Source organism: Quercus robur, chromosome 6, assembly GCF_932294415.1.
Source record: "Quercus robur chromosome 6, dhQueRobu3.1, whole genome shotgun sequence".
Taxonomy (NCBI): Eukaryota; Viridiplantae; Streptophyta; class Magnoliopsida; order Fagales; family Fagaceae; genus Quercus; species Quercus robur.
In genome coordinates, this window is record NC_065539.1 from 32,241,757 (window position 1) to 32,250,140 (window position 8,384).

An 8,384-nucleotide genomic window follows, 5' to 3' on the forward strand; every position below is an offset into this window, starting at 1 on the left:
ATTTTTACTTGTTCTAACATGGATCGATCCATCACTAACATCTCATTTTTACTTATAATAGCTATTTGGAAAATTCTAAAGCCACATCAGTAGTTTGTAATAATATTGTAAAATAGTTTGTGTTTGTAGCATTACTCATATATTTTCATGAATGTATGCTTTAAAAACTCATGAAATTTATGAGTTATATATGGTAGAATAAAAGTGAATATTATCAAGAAAAAGATTAGACATTAATGCTCCTGAGCTTTTAAACTTTTTTTTTTATATAAAAAAAAATGAGGTGGTCAATTTTTTTTTTTTTTTTGAGAAAAAGGATGAAAATTCCATTCATATATGAGGTAAATATGCAAAAACAAAAAATTAATATTTTTTTATATAAAATATGTGGGTGTTAATTGAGTAAAATTTAAACAAAATTTTAAATTTTTTATTAACAAATATAGGAGGAGGGGGTTTTTTTTTTTAAAGGCCAAAGGGCCCTTTTTCTCTGCCATTTTATATATGAAAATAAACGTATCTTTTTTTTTCTTTTTCTTTTTCTTTTTTCCATTTTTTGAGAGAGTTTTAATAAAAAGATAAACGTATCTAAATGCACAAGAAAAAAAGAATAGCATGGTGAAAATTAGGAAACAAAGTGCCAAGGTGTAATTAAAATTTTTGAGTGAAACCGTGTGTGTGGGACTGAATACAAATTTACCTTGCCATTTTTTATGTTTTACTTTATACTATATCAATTGTGGTATGTCATGTGTTTATTTTTTTTAATTTTAAATTCAATGATTTTATAAGGGAAGTAAAAAGAATACATGATAAAGTTGTAAATGGAGTACGAAGTGGAATACAATTTTTTTTTTAAAAAAATAAAGTGGAGTACAAAAAGTGATACAAATAATTTGTATTATCATGACTAGTCAATGGTAGAATGAAAATTCTCTATCCAATTTTTCGTGTTCCATTTTTTTTTAAATTTAATTTTTACTCCACTTTATATAATAAACTTGTTGCATACTATTTTTTCTTTCTTCATAAAATAAACAATGTATAAAATGAAAAAAGAAAAAAAAATCGGATACATATCATTATGCAATTTTTTTTTTTTTTTGGTTGAGAAAAATATCATTATACAATTAGTTTAGTATAAAGTAAAACATTAAATATTGAACAAAGTTATAGTTCAATAATAATGACATTCGTTATGGTGTCATATGCATATGATTCAAACCTCACCCCCTCTCTCCCACTATCTATCCATTTGATAAATAAAGAGAAATTGAGAAAAAGGAATAAAAATTCTGCCCATAAAAGTTGGACCTATGGCATTTTACAATTGGTGGAGCACAACTTGATATATATATATATACCATGCTTGCCATATAAAAACTCCTATCCATAACTTCTCAACCCCTTGCATTTAAGTAAAGCAATTAAAGTAGAATACAAGAAATGAGTCGCTTTTGGAAATCATAATATTATTTTATTTATTGTAACAAATATTAGACTACATACAGAATTAAATCTCTACCATGTAGGCTAGTGCAAAATTTAAATATCTAACAAGGTTGCTATTTTTCTTTATAAGAATTTGATAGTTACAGAAATTATGATTAAAAAGAAAAGCAAAAAATATCACTAAATTGAAATAGACTTATCAATTAATAGGCTATTACTTGGAGGATTTTAGAGCCCATAAATAAACTTGCTTTGAGAACTTTCTCATTTCCATCAAAAGTCCTGTGTCCTGAAGCTTTAGATAGGTCAAAATATTGTGTTTTCGACTGGGATAGAGGATAGTGACTTCATAGAAGAAAGGTTGTACATTTTTAGACCTCTTAAAACACAACCAGATTGACCTAGTCAATTAGCCAAGTGATTACTTAGTCAAATTATTCAAATCTAGGTTAACACAAATATATCATATCATTGTAAAGTGCGGAAAATAAATAACACAACGATATGATAACCTAGGAAAACCAAATCAATAAAAAACCTGGGGAGGATTTAACCTAGCTATCCTCAAGGTAAAAGAGATCCACTATGAAAGAATTGAAGTTTACACAATAGCGACTTAGACCACTAACATCCTATTGCTACCTCGAGTAGGAAACTTACTACCACGGCCACATGATAGCTCCGAGTCCACGGACTACTTCTTTCTTGGATTCACAGCAAGTACAAGCACTCCTGCTTGTGTATCTTTAAGCTCTTTATGCAGCAACCGAACTATCATCAAGTTCTTGACATAATCTTGATTCTTGATAACCCTAAGTATATGTGAAGGCAAACACCTCTAGATCTTACAAGAGATTCACATACACAGCATAAACAACAACTATAAAATGTGGCTAGAGTTTTTCCTTTTATACTTAAGGCAAAACATAAAACCCTACACATCAAACGGGCTTGGGCTGAGTTGGAAAATTTTGCAGGAAAATAATCTGCATGAGCTTCGATCGATCGAGTCTAATTCTCAATCGATCGAGCCAGGTGGATTTACACAGTAAATCCTGTAGTACACTCGATTCCAGTTTTACACATAAACATACTTTGAGCAAGTCTAAAACAAGACTAAACGTTTTGATCATGGTTTGCCAACATTACAAAATGAAATTCTAATACATTTAAACCTAAAGTCTTAGAACCCAACAAAGGTCACAAGAAGAAAATAATGTAGAAGAAGAAGAACATGAACATGAAGTTGATCAATTCATGGGACTGACAACGGTTTCTAATGTAGAAAGCGTTCTAGGAAAAACCTTGTTAGACTTGACTCTTTCAATTTGGAGGCTGATAGATTCACCCCCAATCAAGTCCCTAGATTTTCTCAGGTATTTTATTTCTCTCTCTCAAATTTTATTATTCTTACAATACACTATAAGGAAAAAGACTTAATGCAACAAAAAAAGTTGTTGCAATAACAACTAATGTCGTTGTAATAGGTGTTATTGCAACGACAAAAAAGTCGATGCAAGTTGTTGTAATAAACTTTGAGGTAATAGATTTATGCAACACTAGATTTTCGTTGCAATAAATTCCATATATTGCAACAATTTACTTTGAAAATCTTGTTGCAATAGGTTTTTTTTTTTTTAAAGAAAAGGCAATAAGTTTATGCAACACTAGATTTTCATTGCAAAATTCCATATATTGCAATGATTTACTTTGAAAATCTCGTTGCAATAGGTTATTTTTTTATTAAAAAAATGTTTTTTTTAATTTAAAAATAAATAAATCATTTATTTATGTGAAGTGTTTGAGCGCAGGCCTTGGATTGGGGAAGCAAAATGAAGCTAGAATTTCAAAGCATTGGCTGTGTATGGTGATTTGGGCACGTCGCCTTTGTATGTGTTATCGAGCATTTTTCCTACTGGGGTTAAGCACAATGATGATATACTTGGTGTGTTGTCTCTAATCTTTTACTCACTCATGTTAATTACTTTGATCAAGTATGTTTTCATTGTGCTGACAGCCAACGATAACGGCGATGGAAATTGATAATCTTCTCTCATGCTTAGCAATTTATTTTAATAGATTAGTTATTGTAGTTCTTGGATTTTCATTTTTATTGCTAGATGATAATTAGAAAGAAATTAATATTTCTTGATGATAAGACTTGCACACAAAATAAAAATGACATTGGGTGATGTTATATTAGTGTGTCAATAATAATGCTTTGAACTTTGAATGGTGTTGATATGTTACATATTGAATTGCTAGCAAGGAATACATTGTCATCAAACTATTCATTATTTTATAATGGAAATTGTATTGTTGCAGGAGGAACTTTCGCTCTATATTCTCTCATATGCCGCTATGCCAAGGTCAGCTTGACGCCCAACTAGCAGGCTGAAGACAAAGAAGTGTCTAACTACCGACTAGATGTGCCAAACCGACGGCTAAAGAGAGCATCCTTTATCAAATCTATGCTTGAGAGTAACCAAATACTAAAGTATTTCATCTTGTTCATGACCACGCTTGGCACCTCCATGGTGATTGGAGAGATGGCATCCTCACACTATGCATATCAGGTACAATAGAGTGATATTCCTAAGTCCTACTTATCTCTTTACTGTTGGTTAAGATGGTGTAAAATTTAAGTTGTTTATTCAATTCATTTAGCTTAGTTACAATTATTTATAACTTCACATTTCATGAATTCTTTGTATCTAATATTCTGAATAATAATTTACATTATGATTTCCTCCTTTATGTAGTATTGTCAGCAGTGGGGGGAAGTTAAGGAAGCTACTAGTGCGCTTACTGATAATATGATCATGTGGATTTCAGTAGGAATCTTGAGTATTTTGTTCCAAGTTCAGAGATTTGGGATAGTTAAAATTGGTTAAAAGTTTTGCTCCAATACTAACAATTTGGTTTATTTTCATCGGAACTATTGGCATGTACAACTTTGTGAAGCATGATCCAGGGGTTATCAAGGCAATCAATCCAATGTATATTGTTGACAATTTCATTAGGAATAAGAACAATGCATGGATTTCTCTTGGAGGCGTCATCCTATGCCTAACAGGTGTGTATCATAATCTCATTTCATTGTTTAAGCACTTTGAATGTACAGAAATGAGATGTAGTAATGGACTTAGGTTGTTGCATAGCTACTGTCTCAGGTTTCAGCTTTAGAAACATACAATTTACAGTAGTGATTGGAATTATTTCTAAAATTATAGTAAATTTTGATTAGAAAAAATCCTTGATGATCCAAGCACAATGCTCCTAGTAAAATGGTTAAGTGCAACTTCATTATCAGTCCATCTCAAATCCCAAATTATCCCTGATTGCGCTTTCATCGCAAATAATGGTTTCCTTTATTAAGAACATGCTTTGAATTTTCTACAAATGTCTTGTCCAAGACTATGAACTTACTTTGAATAGTCCTAACAGATGATTGTTCTCTTAAGTATTGCTTGAAGTTTCATAAACCAATAAATTTATGGAAATATGCAAAACAGACTCATTGGAGGTTTAAGTTAAGTTCAAACAGGTCTCTTCGCACTTTTAAATTAATGTTATTGACTACTGAGGAACATTAGTCTCATTGTCACAATTGACAGAAGTGATGAAGGGATCAATTTTGTCATTCTTGATATCTTAAGAACCAACAACACTAAACCAAGAGTATAATGGATCCATTTGAAATTTTTCTAAACCTCATGCTCTTTTTTACTATTGTAAACTAAAAAAATATTAGTTTTGCTTATTTGTTTAGGATTAATCCTATAGATGCTACTTATGTGGTGAACTTGGTCAAACAATGTCAGGTTCTGAAGCATTGTTTGCAGATCTTGGTCACTTCAGTGTTCGTTCAATTCAAATAAGCTCATGCACTATAGTTTTTCCCTCGATTGTTCTTGCCTACTTTGATCAAGCTTCATATCTCTGAAAACCTAATTAGGATGCTAGCAATGCCTTCTATAGTTTTGTTCCAAGTACGTTTACTATTCCTTATAATATGGTGTTTTTTTTTCCCCTCTTGCTATCATATTGAGGTGGTATCTTTATTTTCATATGACTCTCTCTTATGCAGAACCACTGTATTGGCCAATGTTTATTGTGGCTATAATGGCAGCCATCATTGCTAGTCAGTCGTTAATCTCCACTTCTTTCTCCATCATCCAACAATCTTTGGCCCTTGGCTATTTCCCATGGGTTAACGTAGTGCACACATCCACTAAATACAAAGGGCAAGTTTATGTACTAGAGATCAACAACCTTCTCATGCTGGCTTGTGTGGGTGTCACTCTTGGCTTCAAAAATACATTGAAGATAGGGAACGCTTATGGTAAATCACCTCAAACTTTTCTTTATCTTTTAATATAATTTTAGAATTCTGAGAGGTAGTAAAAGACAATTGAACAATTTTTTGGATTTATTTGGATGTTGATATGAATTAAGACTTGTCGAAACTCAAAAGCCATAAAAATATTAAGAGTCTTGTGGCTTAGCGTCAAGCATTACCTGGAGAGAACCTTATTCAAAATCCTCTTCCCATGATGATGATGATGTTTCAAAGCAATGAAGTGTCCTAAAATGAAGTTAAAGTAGTCAAAAAATGTCTTTTGTGCTTGTTTATGAGAGTTTATTTTCATTGACTTTTTAGGTTCTAAAATTAAGTGAGGAAAAAGTTGCTTCAAAACATTGTACATAAGCTAAATAAACATAATAAACAACTTAATTCCATCATACAAATCATTCAAACGAACACTTAAAGTTGTATTCTTTGTATCAATATGTTATTTTACTATGTTGTGTTGTGAAGAATGAAATCATTTTCTGTTAGCTTCCTTTTGAATTCTACATGTGCAAGTTTTTCCAACTTTTTTTCTTGATATTCTTTCAACAGGAATTGCAGTGGCATTTGTATTTACAATCACATCTTCATTTCTTCTCCTTGTGATGGTCATGATATGGAAGACAAACATCTACTTGATCATCATGTATGCTCTAACTATAGGGCTCTTGGAATTCCTATTCTTTAGCTCAGTACTCTACAGGTTTGTTGATGGAGGGTACCTTCCTCTATCTTTTACCTTGACTCTTATGACCATTATGTATTTATGGAACTATGGCTACCGGAAGAAGTACAAGTATGAACTAGAAAACAAAGTTTCTACTCGTAAATTGGTGGAGGTAGCCTCTAATCCTAGCATCCATCAGGTTCCGGGTGTTGCCCTATTTTACACTGAGCTTGTCCATGGAATTTCCCTTATCTAATGGGTGAAAATGAAGTGATGGCTTCAATGGGGTCTAGCCTTTTGAAGAAGTTAGCTATAAACTAGGCCTATAATTGGTTGAAAAGATGTGTGAGACAAGCAGATGAAGTTTTCATGATTCCTCACAATCGTCTTCTCAAGGTGGGGATGACTTATGAGGTCTAGACTTTTTGATCAGTTTGTTGTGATTTTCTTTCAACTTGGTTTGCTAATGGCATGAAAATCCATTTCAAATACCATGTAGTGTTTGATGCCACTGCAGCCACTGTAGTTTTTAAAAAGGTGTTTTTGCACCGACAAAAAAGTCAATGCAAGCTGTTGTAATAAACTCCGAGGTAATAGATTTATGCCACACTAGATTTTCGTTGCAATAAATTCCATATATTGCAGCAATTTATATATTGCAACAATTTACTTTGAAAATCTCATTGCAATAGGTTATTTTTTTTATTAAAAAAAAGCAATAAGTTTATGCAACACTAGATTTTCGTTGCAAAATTCCATATATTGCAACGATTTAGTTTGAAAATCTCATTGCAATAGGTTATTTTTTTTATTAAAATTTTTTTAATTTAAAAAAATAATAATTTTTTAAATAATAATTTTTTATTAACCTATTTTGCAATTCAAACACCATATTTAGGTACTATACTAACAAATTAAAGATATGCATAAAAGATGAAAAATTCGAAATACTTCATTTCAATACATATGTCAAAAAACACAAATATATACACAACTTGTTGAATTTATATTCAAACACATATTTGAGTGGCATTGTGTTGTGTGGATTAAGAAACCAAGAACCAATTAAAATTATGTGTGGAAACCGTGTGTGTGACCCTGGTAATTCAGTGTGGCTTATCACAAACGTACTACTTGATATCATCACGCAAGCCATAAATATAAACTTCTATCTATAACCAGGCCTTTCTTGTCAATCCCTTCCACGAAGTAAAGCAAATACAACTAAAAGAAACAGGATTAGCCTTAAACTTAAATAAATAATAAATAAAAAAATACGAAATTCAATCCTCTACATTAGAGAGAAAAAAAACTTTTAATTATTCTTTTGTAATTTTCGAAATTATTTGATTGTAATATTTATCCTTCTGTTTAAATAGTTGATGCATATATGTTCAAGAGTAGACTTTTTAGGCAAAGATTACTAGTAGTAGTAGGACTAGAAGTCTAGGACTTACTAGTTACTGGTAGGATATATATTTAAGCTTTCAATGGTATAGAGATTTTAATTTTAATTTTTAATTTTTATTTTGTGGAAACTAATCGGCAATTAGAGCCTATAAATTACCTTGCTTAATTAAGGGCTTTCTCATTTCAATTTTAACTCCTGAGTTTAGATAGGTCATAAGATTGTAAGTTTGAGTGAGATGGAGGGTGTTGATGCTAAAGAAGAAGAAAGCTCACAAGAAAAAAATCATGTAGAAGAAAAAGAACAAGAACATGAAGTTGATCAACCTGGGATTTACAATGGTCTCAAATGTAAAAAACTCTCTTGGAAAAATATTGTTAGATTTGATTCTTTTGATTTGGACGCTGACAGATTCACCACCAATCAAGCCCCTGGATCTTCTCAGGTATTATTTTTGTTTTCACTTTTTAACTTTTCGTTTATCTTGTTATTCTTATGATATA

The 8,384-nt window shown here is 31.2% G+C and overlaps 1 pseudogene; it reads left to right on the forward strand.

The window, feature by feature from the left end:
• Positions 1-336: 336 nt before the first annotated feature.
• On the forward strand, positions 337-6,893 carry LOC126690094 (potassium transporter 5-like; annotated as a pseudogene).
• The last annotated feature ends 1,491 nt before the right edge of the window (positions 6,894-8,384 follow it).